This window comes from Aythya ferina (genome assembly GCF_964211825.1).
Source record: "Aythya ferina genome assembly, chromosome: 1".
Taxonomy (NCBI): domain Eukaryota; kingdom Metazoa; phylum Chordata; class Aves; order Anseriformes; family Anatidae; genus Aythya; species Aythya ferina.
In genome coordinates, this window is record NC_140296.1 from 71,205,442 (window position 1) to 71,217,453 (window position 12,012).

Here is a 12,012-nt window from a genome sequence, read left to right on the forward strand (position 1 = left end):
AAAACACAACAAAAAGCCCACAACAAAAAATCCATCGGCCTGTCTTTAACCTTTGGTAACCCTGACATTCTTTGCACTAAAGTGTCTGATATTAAAGCAGATTGCTTTCATGCCTACATAAGTAATATCATATGCTTCACATCAGTCTATGCTCAAGCTAGCTAAATTCCCACTGTATTATTGCCTGTGAATGTACACTCTGTGCATACTAATAATGGCCTATCTGAACCAGCTTGCCTTTCAACTTTTTGAAAAAGGAGTTTTATTGGTTTGTTGGATACCTATGACACAGGAATATAGTTTAATTAATGATGGTAATTCTTGTGTCTATTAGTTCTTGGCAAGTTGTGCCACAGAGGTAGAGCTGAGAAGAGAAAAAGCCTTAAAAGCTTGCTGGAATTAATGAAGAAACAATGTCCTCCCTCCCTTCATGACTGCTCACTAAGATCACATCCAGTCTTGGTGTACTTATAAAGGGACTTAAGAAGACTTCTCAATTTTGTTTTGTAAGCAATGTATTTGGACTTTTTTCTTCCTTTCTCTTTAGGCAGTAGGTGTTACTGGGAAATCTATCAGAAAGGAGAAGTTTAATATGGATGGGATTTATTATGATTTTCAGGTGGTCCATTTTTGTGTGAGAGAATTCTTTTCAGTTCAGTTAGTGTTTCTTCTTGTCTCTTCACCCTGACTGAAGTGCTTCTCCTTGAGATCTTTTCCTGCTTGTGTCTTGTTCTGATGCGACCAGGTGGCATAGCCCAGGTTTCTGCACTGTGGAGCAATAATCATGTACCTAAAATCAGAATCTGACCTTCAGCTGTTATTATCAGGATTCTGTTTTTTCCCTTCTACCTTCTAAAAGCCTGTGCATGCTGATTATGATTTCACAACCCCCTGTTTGGGGAGTTTCAAGATGGTTCTGCTGTCATCCCCGTTTCCAAAAACAAGTGATCACACCAGAGATGTACTACAAAATAAAATGAGTCCCTTTCTGCCAACCAGCAAAATCAGTCTCTTCTACCTATGATTATATGTGAAGATGCCTCACCTTTAACCTGCTTTCCATATGTAGAGTGTGTGTTAACTTCCATGTCTCTGTACTAATTTGGCAGACGTCATCCAGGCTATATACATATATATGTGTCTGTGTGTGATACATATAAGATAGATATATATCCTGGCCAAAATCTTCCTGCTGTAGATGTAAGTTCAGAACTAGAGACATATAACAGGTCAGACCAAAGGTCCACCTACATCTATATCCTCTCCTAGGCAGTAGCTGGTAATGATTTTTGAGGGAAAAGATGGGGAAGCAGGGTAATCAAAGAACAATCTTTTTTCCTGACATTTTTCCCCAGTTCTAGTAATCTGTGGTTTGGAGACTTCCTGGACTTCCTGGACAAAGATCACTTTGTTCTGTAGCTACTAAATGGAGCTCACCTCCATAAATTGTCTATTTAACCCATGCAGTTAAGGATAGTGTTAAGCCAACTTCACTAAATAGGGGGGAAAAAAAACAAAACACTGAAGAATTAAACACGAGCCTAACATCCTATAGCGTAACCTCTGGTCACTCTAAGCATATGGAGGTACTGCCCAAAAGGGAACATACACTGTCTTGATACAGAGTATAAACCACAGGTAAAATGCCTGTATTATCAATTTGAGTAAGAATCTTGATGTAATTTTTTGTCTTCTCTTTCCTAAACTGTCAAAGATGCATTATTAGAGCTAGAATATTAGTTTTGCTTGATAAATTTCAGGTCCAATACTATTTGTTGCGGTGGCCTTTTAAGAATTGATACACTTTGGAGAGGGAGGGGGAAGAGATGGGAGATGAATGGGCCATGAGATTGCTTTTTGATGTTGAAAAAGGAGCGAGGACAATTTTTTTGTTGTTGTTGTTTCCTATACATGAGCCAAATGCTAGCTGCTCTTTATTCCATGCTGAAGTTTCCATTGTGTAAGTAATCATATGGGCATATTTAAGTACTGGGCTTTTTTGAGTTAAATCCCATTCAGACTGTTATGACTGTGTTTAATCTTTGAAAGACGGGTGAGGAGGGGGAAATCTGTTCTTCAGAAAAGAATCCTTTTTTTATAGAAAACTATAGGGTTCTTATCTTTGATCTAAGTAAGCACAACTGTACCATGTCAGCAGCATATTAGTGCCAACGCATGTGTGTTGTAGTTTTTAAATGCTGTTTCAACATGTGTCATTGAATCTGTGTTCCTACAGGCTCACAACAACCTGCACCCTAGTAACTACATGTTGATTGAAGCACCCTTATGAAAAAAAGATATAAATGTTTGTGGTTAAGGTGATAACCCTTTTGTTTTCTCTGTAATCCATCACAGGGCTTGTCAGCCCTGACAGCTCGAGTGGATTTTTTTGAACACCTCTTTATCTGACAGCTTCATGCATCATAAAGCAGCAAATAGAATTAGATCAAAGTCTAAGAGTCACTGTAGGCTTGGTAAGGTATGCAATCCTGTTTGTATCTTTATCCAGGCTCTGACAGTTCATTTTAACTGGCAACAGGGGGAAGGAGGGAGAAGGAGGAAAGTTTCTTTTTCTTCTAAGGTACAGTAGTGCTGCATTTTTAAACGTACACTGCTTTCACATATCATTTCCCCCTGACATCTGTGATTCCCTGTGTACTGTAGCACACTATATATATTTTCAGAATGCTCAACAACAGCAGTCACATTCTCAAAGCAAAGGCTTAACCAGTGTTTGAGGCCATGTACCCAGATGCTTTAATAATCCTGACTTTTGTTTAATATCAATGGCAAAGATTGACAGAGCTCACTTTAAACAATGGAATATTGTCCATCTGGTACATGCCAGATTCTATGAGTTACTGTGATGGATAACAGGTTTACCAACAGTCCACCCTGAACTTGCAGGATACGGCCAGCATTTACTTATTAAAGAAACAGCATAAGGGCAAGAGAAGAGAAGAGAAGAGAAGAGAAGAGAAGAGAAGAGAAGAGAAGAGAAGAGAAGAGAAGAGAAGAGAAGAGAAGAGAAGAGAAGAGAAGAGAAGAGAAGAGAAGAGAAGAGAAGAGAAGAGAAGAGAAGAGAAGAGAAGAGAAGAGAAGAGAAGAGAAGAGAAGAGAAGAGAAGAGAAGAGAAGAGAAGAGAAGAGAAGAGAAGAGAAGAGAAGAGAAGAGAAGAGAAGAGAAGAGAAGAGAAAGAAGAGAAGAGAAGAGAAGGAGAAAGGAGAAGCCTAATTTGGTAAAAATCTTAAGGGAACAAACTAAAGACATGAGTTTAAAAACTGGATATCTGCAGTTAGCTACCTTAGTATATGTTAGTGTATCCTGTTTTCCAAGACTGCTGAATAAATGGTGACTCCTGAAGGTAAACACAAGAACTTATGCCAAAGAGGTGCCATATCCCTTGGCAGTCTATAGTGGCAGAGAGTGGGGGAGCTTTCAGGTCTTTCTGTTCTCAAGCACATGGTGAATAAATAAAAAATTAGGTAGCCTCCTTTGCTTTCATCTGAAAATGGCACCCGAATGCTGTTTTTTTCTTTGGTCACACCATTTGCTGAAATGCCACATTAACACATGAATGATAAGTGGTATCTGAAGGAACATTGAAACAATCTACAACACAATGGTCCCATGAAGGAGAGAAGCAGAACCAGATGGATGCTGCCTTTGGCACAGAGAGGAAGAGGTGCCAGCTCTGTAATATATACAGAAACTGTAAAATACACAGAAACTGCTCTATGGGTGCTTGGTAGGGAGGAAGGAGTCAGAGGAAGAGAGTTTGTTCCTTCTGGCTTTTACCCTTTTGGAGGGAACAGCTTTCAAAGAAGGTGTTCATGCTCCTGTGGAAAGCATCCATCTTCCTGCCTTTGCTCCTCTAGTCTGCCTGTGTGCTGGAGTGTATTGGGTTTAAGTGGCAAGCTTTTGGTAGCAGGGGGCTGCAGGGTGGCCTCTGTGAGAAGAATCCAGAAGCTGTCCCATGTTAGATAAGGGACAGCTTCTGCTGGCTCCAAAGGGACCTGCAGCTGCCCAGAACTGAACCAATAAGCCATGTTATTTGCACTTCTGTGAAAACAGATTTAAGTAAGGGAAAAAACCTGCTGCACAACATCAGCTGGGAGAAAGGAGTTAGAAAATATGAGAGAGAACCAGCCCTGCAGACCCCCAGGTCAGTGCAGAAGTTGGGCAGGAGGTGCTCGAGGCACGCAGCAGCAGTTCCCCTGTGACCTGTGGAGAGGCCCCTGGTGGAGCAGGCTGTCCCCCTGCAGCCCATGGATCTCACATGGAGCAGATCTCAAGGCAGATCTCAAGGACATTATCCCATGGGAGGGACCCCACATGGAGCAGGGGCAGGGAGGGACCATGAAGGAGTGGTGAAGACAAAGAATTAGGGACTGACCGCAGCTCCCATTCCCCTTTCCCCTGCACCACTCGGCGGGAGGATGTAGAAGAGGGTGGATGGGGGAAAGGTGGTTTTATTTCTTATTTTTATTTTAGTTTCTCATTGCTCTAGCTTGTCAGGTAATAAACTTATCTTCCTGTGCAAGAAAAGTACTCACGGGAGCTCCTTCCTACTAACTTCTGCAAGAGCTATGTAGCCAGAGCTGAGCAGGGTCATGGGAACAGCGTGAGGTAGTGAGGAGAGGAACTACAGCAGTAGGGGACCAAGTTTCCTCCTCTCTCATAGTGCAGCAACATAGCTGGAGCTGGAGGCAGGGGTAAGCCAATGTCTGCCAGCATGTCCCTCCACCAGCAAATGGTCTGACATCTTAGTACTGTATTCCTCACACATTTCTGCCTTTCCTTCTGGCAAGAACAGAAAGAAAACTTGGGGCCACCACCTGTCCATACTGAGCCAAAGGTTGTCATGTGGCTGCCCTGCTTCAACATCCACGAGCAAGTTTTCTGAAAACTCTTAGTGGTGTGTTGTGTCCTCCCTGCCCTGACTGAGCTGAGCTACTCCCAGAGATCAAGAGATGAGGTGGCCAACTGACTTGCATTAGATATGACAGTGACCAAAGGAAATGGTCATTTCTTCTGGCTTTAATGGCAGCGATCATAAATAATAATCACTAATGAACTTTGTCAGTGCCATCTGATTTTTCTAAGTGTATGTTATTCCCTGAGTTTCCACTGAAAAAAAAATTAAGCATGTATATAGGCTGGGAGGCTTTCAGCTCTTCACATTCTACTTCAAAAGGCCCTCAGGAAGCTAAGAGATGCTAAGGGGATTTCTTAACTGTTTCTGACTTTTTAGTAATATTAACTCAGATTAATTAATAGAATTGCCTTTGCCTTAGAAAAAAATGAATTCTGACTCATAATGATGATACTGTGGAAATGGGAAGGATGCCCTCAGTCTTAAAAAGACATGACCAATAACACTTCTACACTATATATGTGAAAGGCATTCAAAAATCATTGTTTCCAGTCCTATGGAATACTTAGACTTTTATCTTAATAAGTAGGTCCCAGTGGAAATATCTGGGAATAGTGGGGAAAAATGAAAATAAATACTCTTCCTATACAGTTTTAAAAATTATTTTTTTTCCACTAAAAGTGTGTTAAAATATAAGCCTTTCCATGGCTCTTCTACCTCCTGTAAAAGCTCTTTTAAGTTTTATTTGTTATTTAAAAAGCCACAGGGTATATTCTCTTCTTAATACATAGGGATTTACGTGTGAAACTCCCTGTGCATCGAGGTGATAATATACCCCTTAATTGGAAGCTGTTTAATGCTCTCGATTTAACATTTTAATAGAAAAGTTACAAGCAGTCTGGCTGTGAGTGCAGCACTATTAAAATTCCCAGCCAGGACAGTAGTGTTTTTTTCTTTAAGTGGCTTTTTATTTGCTAAAATTCGTTGCAGCTTTCATTACAAGTTGGGCCACTTTTAAGTTTCACTCTACATTATGAAAAAGAAAATGGAGAACTGTAAAGCAATCCTAAGTCTCAAATAAAAGGAGAACTTAAAAGCGTCTTTGCCATGTGTGTCCCTCTATAGGTCATACTTGCCCAGGTCGTGCAGCACTGAGGCAGCTTTATTGAGTGTATTATTGTGCACACACAGTAGGAGGAACGCTACCCTCTGAGCTCACCAGGACTGCTCATGTGGCTGGAGTTTATTTACTTGCAGGTTTTCAGACCCTTATAACCATATGAGAACAGAGCCAACATGGAACCTTTATGGCTTGGACCTTATAGACAATACCCTGCACAAAGAAACCTCTGCATAAATGGGGTCCAAGACTTGATCCTGTGACTCATGTGTGCCTCACAGCCTTTCAGGTTTTTGTTTTTAAAACACCGCTGGGAGGCAGGAAAGTGCCTTCACTGCCATGTGAAAAGCATGGAAAGATATGCATAAAGGGATCAAAAGCATCAGGTATGACCAGAAGCACTTGAATTCTGCCCCAAAATCACAGAACATAATCTTTAGCTCTCCTCTCTCCTGCAAGCTCTAGAAGTACCCAATGACCTTAAGTATGTGCATTTTTGCAGCAAGTTTCTTGAGGTGCTAAAGCTTTCTTCTTCCAATGCCCTCAGTCTTCTGCAGGCTGAGTAGCTCTGCACAAGGCTCCCGTCCAAGTCCAATTTGCTTCGTTATGAGGATGTGTCTGTAGCTGTGAATCTTATGATATGTTCTCTGGAAACCCTACGGGTATTCAGGCATCAAAACATCACTCTACCCAAGCAGGTTAGCGATACAGACAAGCAGGAGTAAATTTTCAGTGGCTAAATAAAGGCTGAGTATATTCCCTATGGGTAAATGGTGTCTGAGTTTGTTGCTTTATCTATTTTAATTTGATGTACAGGAAACTTTCAGCAAACAAGTCTGTGTGTATGCATGAAAATATAGTTTGTATTCCTATATTCCTGAATCAGACTTCTGCTTCATGCCTCCTCCCTCCTCCCTTGTTTTGCACTACAGAGAGATGTATGGGTAAAACGGAGTTTACTCAGTTGAACATGCAGCCTGTTAAGGAAAAATCCTGCCAGCGCACAAAGCTTTAGCTGCGGGAAGGAAGTGTAGGCTGATGCTGTGGTTCCTGTGCAGGTCCCCTGGGTTGATCAGCTCCCCTGGGCGCGACGGCTACCTCCCCAGGCTCCACTCATGTCTGTGCAGGGCAGCATTCTGGGCAGCCAATGTGGTGCTGTGCCCTCCTTGCTGGGCCATGGCACTGCTCACATGTGCATCTTCTATCTGCATGGGTGAACAAGCCCACATACCTGCTACAAGCCTAGATACTCGTTCTCTTGTGGGCTGGGAACAAATCTAGTGCCAGACTTTCCAAAGCTGTATTTTGATGGATTTACACTTGTTAACCCGTCAGAGAAAGACTTCTTACATCTATATATTCATCTATATATTCATGCAATTTAACTTACCAGCATGAGATAAAGTCTTTAGGCAGACTTCATCTTGGCGCATGAACCTCCAGGAGTGTTGATAACCTTCTTGAAAGGATGGCTGATCCCCATGGCCGCTCATTCCTTGTCTTCTTGCTGAGAAACCAACAAGAGGGAGGCTGAAGACAGACTTGTTAGTGTGTTTTTTTTGTGATGTGGCCACTGGGAACAGTACTTAGGCAGCTACTCACTTTACAAAGGCTTTAATAGCCTTTAGATGGTAGCAACTTTTAGTTGTTCCTCATCTGGGCTGGAACTGAACCAGCATCCTGTTGGCTGAAAGACTTCATATCCCCATTAAAAAATATTTTACTAGCCTTCTCTACTTAAAATACATCAAACAGTTTCCGCTTCTATTTGCTTTTCTGCTGAAATATGAAAGCAAAAAAGTGGTCCTGGTAGAGTGTAGCTTATACTGAGAAATGCCGAGACAAAGCCATGGGTTGTTGAGGGCCTTTCAGAGGCGGGATGGAGAGAGCAAGGCACAGCAAGAGCTCAAAGCCTGAAAAACAGAAACACCTCGAGAGGCTTAAGTTCCTCCACTCTATAGCACAGTTGAAAAGTCTCATTAACGTTTGTGGAGAAAGAAAAACTTTCACTTTTCTTCCCTCCCTTCACTCCACATTTATAGCTAAAGACCCAGAGCTATTATCTAAATGAGGGGATCACAGAAACGTGCATTTTTTTGGTGAGAGTTTAGCTCTGAGTACAGCATTCCTGAAAAGGTCACTGCAGGCCATTTAGTTAGGAGATTTGAACAATCAAAAGCTATGCAAAAATTAGGTTTTCATACAAATTAACTCCATGCTATTTCTCCTGATTATTTTTTTTTCTTCTTTTTAGAGAAAGCTATGGTCTTAGAGCAAATAGATTTTTCTTCAACGTACAGTATATATTGTCTTTCAGTACAGCTTCCGACTAAAATTTATCTCTTGCTAAATGCAAACTAAATGAATAGTGTAGAACTAATACATTTTGTGCCAAGAAAATAAATGGGCACAGTGCTAGATGCTTAAGAGTGTCACTAATTATTCACGTGATTTGTGGCATCCCTTCTCAGCAAAGGTATGGAGGCTATAACTGGGAAACTCTTTCACATTTCTGTCCTGGAAAACATATAGCAAGGAACTCAGCAGACTCACAAACATGCCCAAACCTCTTAATTTCAGTATACCCAGAATGCTATTCCAGCTCCCAAGCTCCCAGAAATACCAGAGCACATCTAGTGCTTGTGTGCCGAGGACCGGAAGATTTGGGCGTTCCTGTATGTGAAGTAAGTTTTTTTTTTTTTTTTTTAACAGTGCATTTTGCAACCTAGAATTGATGAAGGCTGCTCCCACTTTTAACTTCCATACCTTGAACGCCAGGGCGTACCCAGCATAGTTTTTTTAGCGGGCAGCGAATATTTTCCAACCACACAGCTCCCAGTTCAGCATGACATGTCTGCAGCATCTGGGCAGTACAGACTGGTGTTTGGGGGCTTCCATGGTTTAGCAAAGAAATGAGAACTTTTAATGGCTTATTTTTTTTCCTTCTCCTTTCTTTTTGGCTATGGTTCACCAACAATGCAAATGAACAAAGGAGAAGGAAGAAGCAGGAGATGTCAGGGGAAAGTGTCATGTTGGTGAGGGGAATTTTTCTAACCTTCATATTTTATTGACAAGCGTGGGGTTACCGCATGAGGTACATTGAGATAAAAGTGGAAAACATTCTGCCTACGTGGCTTCTTTTAAAGGAGAAGCAGATTGTCATATACACAAAGACAAACACTGGCACACTGGAGGGCTGAGTCACCAGTGATGGCAGCAGAAACAAAAATCTATGTAAAATGTTGTAAATAAAAAGTCACCTTCTTTAGCCCTTGGGTAGCACTTTCGTTTTCTGGGTAAGTTACAATTTTAATTCAGCTGTGTGACAGTCCTTGATGAACATATTGAGTTTTGTCATTGCTAGTATCTCTTTTTTTTTTTTTTTTTTTAAAGGAAAAGATTGTCCTGGATAGCCTATATTTTAGATTTGGTTTTCTCTTGAGATAGCTATTTTATTTTTGTGATAGTCTTGATTTCTTCCACATACTGTTACCAGCATGGTCGCCAAAATTAAAGTCCGGGTGGCCAAAACTGCCTGAGTGATGGCAGCTTAGGATATTTTTTCCCTTTCTCATAAGTGTGTCTGGGCAGTTTAAATTCATATTTTTAAGGGGGGGGGAGGGGGGTAGGGGGGGCAGTGTTTTTTTATTTTTCTGTATTCCCACTGTAAGGCAGGAAGTCAGTAGCTGCCGTCAGAATAAGCCAGAATTAGTAGGAATACAGTTATTATGCTTTTGTCTTTTATTAGACAAAAAATGCTTGGCATTAACATAATCAGATGAAGCGTGTTCATTTCTGCAAAACATATAAAATGTGTTACCAGACAAATACTGATGTGCATGGCCATACAGCACACATTTAGATGTTTGCGTGAAAACATGCTGAAAGATAGGGATGAAACTCCACCTTTGGGAGCCAGCCTGCCCAGCAAAGCCCATAACAAGAAGCTTCCCACACCAGGGCCAGGGGGAGGCAGCTCAGAATTGGGCCCCTGAAGGGGACTGAGCACAGAAAGAGCTAGCAGGCTGAGCACTGTTGTTCTGAAAGATCCTGGAAATGATTCACATTTTGCGAGCTCTTGCTGGGGAAAAGCCCAAGTTCGATTGAGAATGCTTAAATGAGCAGCATTAAGATTAATTTAGACTCCAAGTTGCCAATTAGAAAACCTCTCTCTTGTAAACACCAACCTCTTAATTAGACAATCTTGCCTTTTTGTTTTCTAACATCAACAAAATGGATACATTAGTGCCATATGAAGCTGCCTTAGGAGGATTAGCTAAAGGAAACTGCATATTGAACTTCACCTTTTAATTAACTTTTAATGAATTGCTCTCACAGCAGAAAGCAGTCACAGAGGGACTCCAAGATTCAGGAGTTACCTAAGGTCTGTAGTGTGTTTTAGGGGGAAAGAAAAATGCTGATTTCACCACTCTACATCCATTTCAGCTTCACTCATAGCCTGGACTGCGAAGTTGTCGTGGGGTGTTTGAAAGGAAGAGAAGTTGAAAAAAAAGAAAAAGTTAGATGTGTAACTAATTACACAAGCATGCCATCTTTGTTTTTGTCAGTTTGGGTTACTGGGAAGCATATTTTCCTTATTTAGTGTTGCCTTTGTGCAGTTACATGAAGCCAAGAAAAAAAAACACCACCAACCCAGAGAGAGAGGGAGCGAGTGTGGGGGCCGGCGGCGGTGTCGCTGCTCTCGCAGCTGCAGCCTGCCCGCCCCTGCAGCCGCTGCAGCGCAGCCGCGGCGAGGTGGGATCTGGAGCCGGGCGGGTAATCACACTTGGCACCCGCTGTCAGGAAGACAACTTTGGTGCCGAGCCTAGAGATGATTGGGAGTGAAACATCAAATGCCGGAAAACAAATGGAGGCTTAATCTTCAATGAAAGAGAACATCAGCAAAGCGTGGCTCGAGTGGGCTGGGTGCATGGTGTGCTGGGAGTGGGCAGATTCACCTGTGCCCTGCTCCTCGTGTCTCATGCCCAGCATCATCCAGAGCTGCCACAAAAGGTGACTGATCTCTTCTGCTGCATCAGGAGCAAGAGGAACATCTGAGGCAGGCTTTGACCTGCTCCTTTTAATTTAAGGGCCTGCAGGATGTGCACTGGCTATACGTTGGCGCCACCACCACGAGACTTGTCTGACCCCGCACTTGCATCTCACGTCTCCAAAGTGAGTGCGGGGCTGCCACCACAACCGTGAGAGCCAGTTCAAAGCAGTCAAACCTGGAGTAAACCAACCCGCAGGAAACAGTGCTCCTGAAAAGCCTGCTGCATTCAGGGTACCCTACCCTTTGCTGCTTTTGTGCCCTCCCATTTGTTTTATGTAAACATTTGCTCACACATATTTTTGTCAGCACAATAGCCTTTCTTACTGTGAACTTCCGTGTGAGCAGCCAAGACAAAGGCATCTGTGAGCAAACTGCAGTGCTCATTGTTGCTCTTTGCTCCGCTGAGTGTTCGCTTTCCAACATTTGTCTCTGTGACACTTTGGGACTGCCCAGAGCTGTGGGACGTCCTTCTGCAGCCTGCCCTAGGCCGAGTGATGCCCACCGCTGGGACATCCCTCTCAGTGCTGGCCTGAGGCCTGGCCACCCCCTTGGTGGCAGACCCCTGAGCTGCCCGTTTTTGGGGTCCGTCCCCCCCCCCCCCCCCCCACTCCCAGTTCCCTGAAAAGCCCACATGCACAGTTTTAGGCTCTTTGCTGCCAGCACCAGCACCCATATGTGTGTGGGTGTGTGTGGGGACAGGGGCACACCAGTCTTGATAAGCCCTCCAGCTCTCAGCTCTGGACCCTCATGTCCTCCTCCCCACCTTTCTCCTGTCCTTATTTACAGGGTTGGGGCTTTGGGTTGCTTTATCTGGAGCCTCAGGCATTTATGGGCTCTGGCTATGTGCTCATCGGGTTTGTGAACTTTCTGAATGCCCATGTGAGCCCTGTTAGGGTCTTGGTGCTGAGGACACTGCCAGCCTATTTTCCCTTTACCTCAAATCTACATGTACTTGCTGTGAGA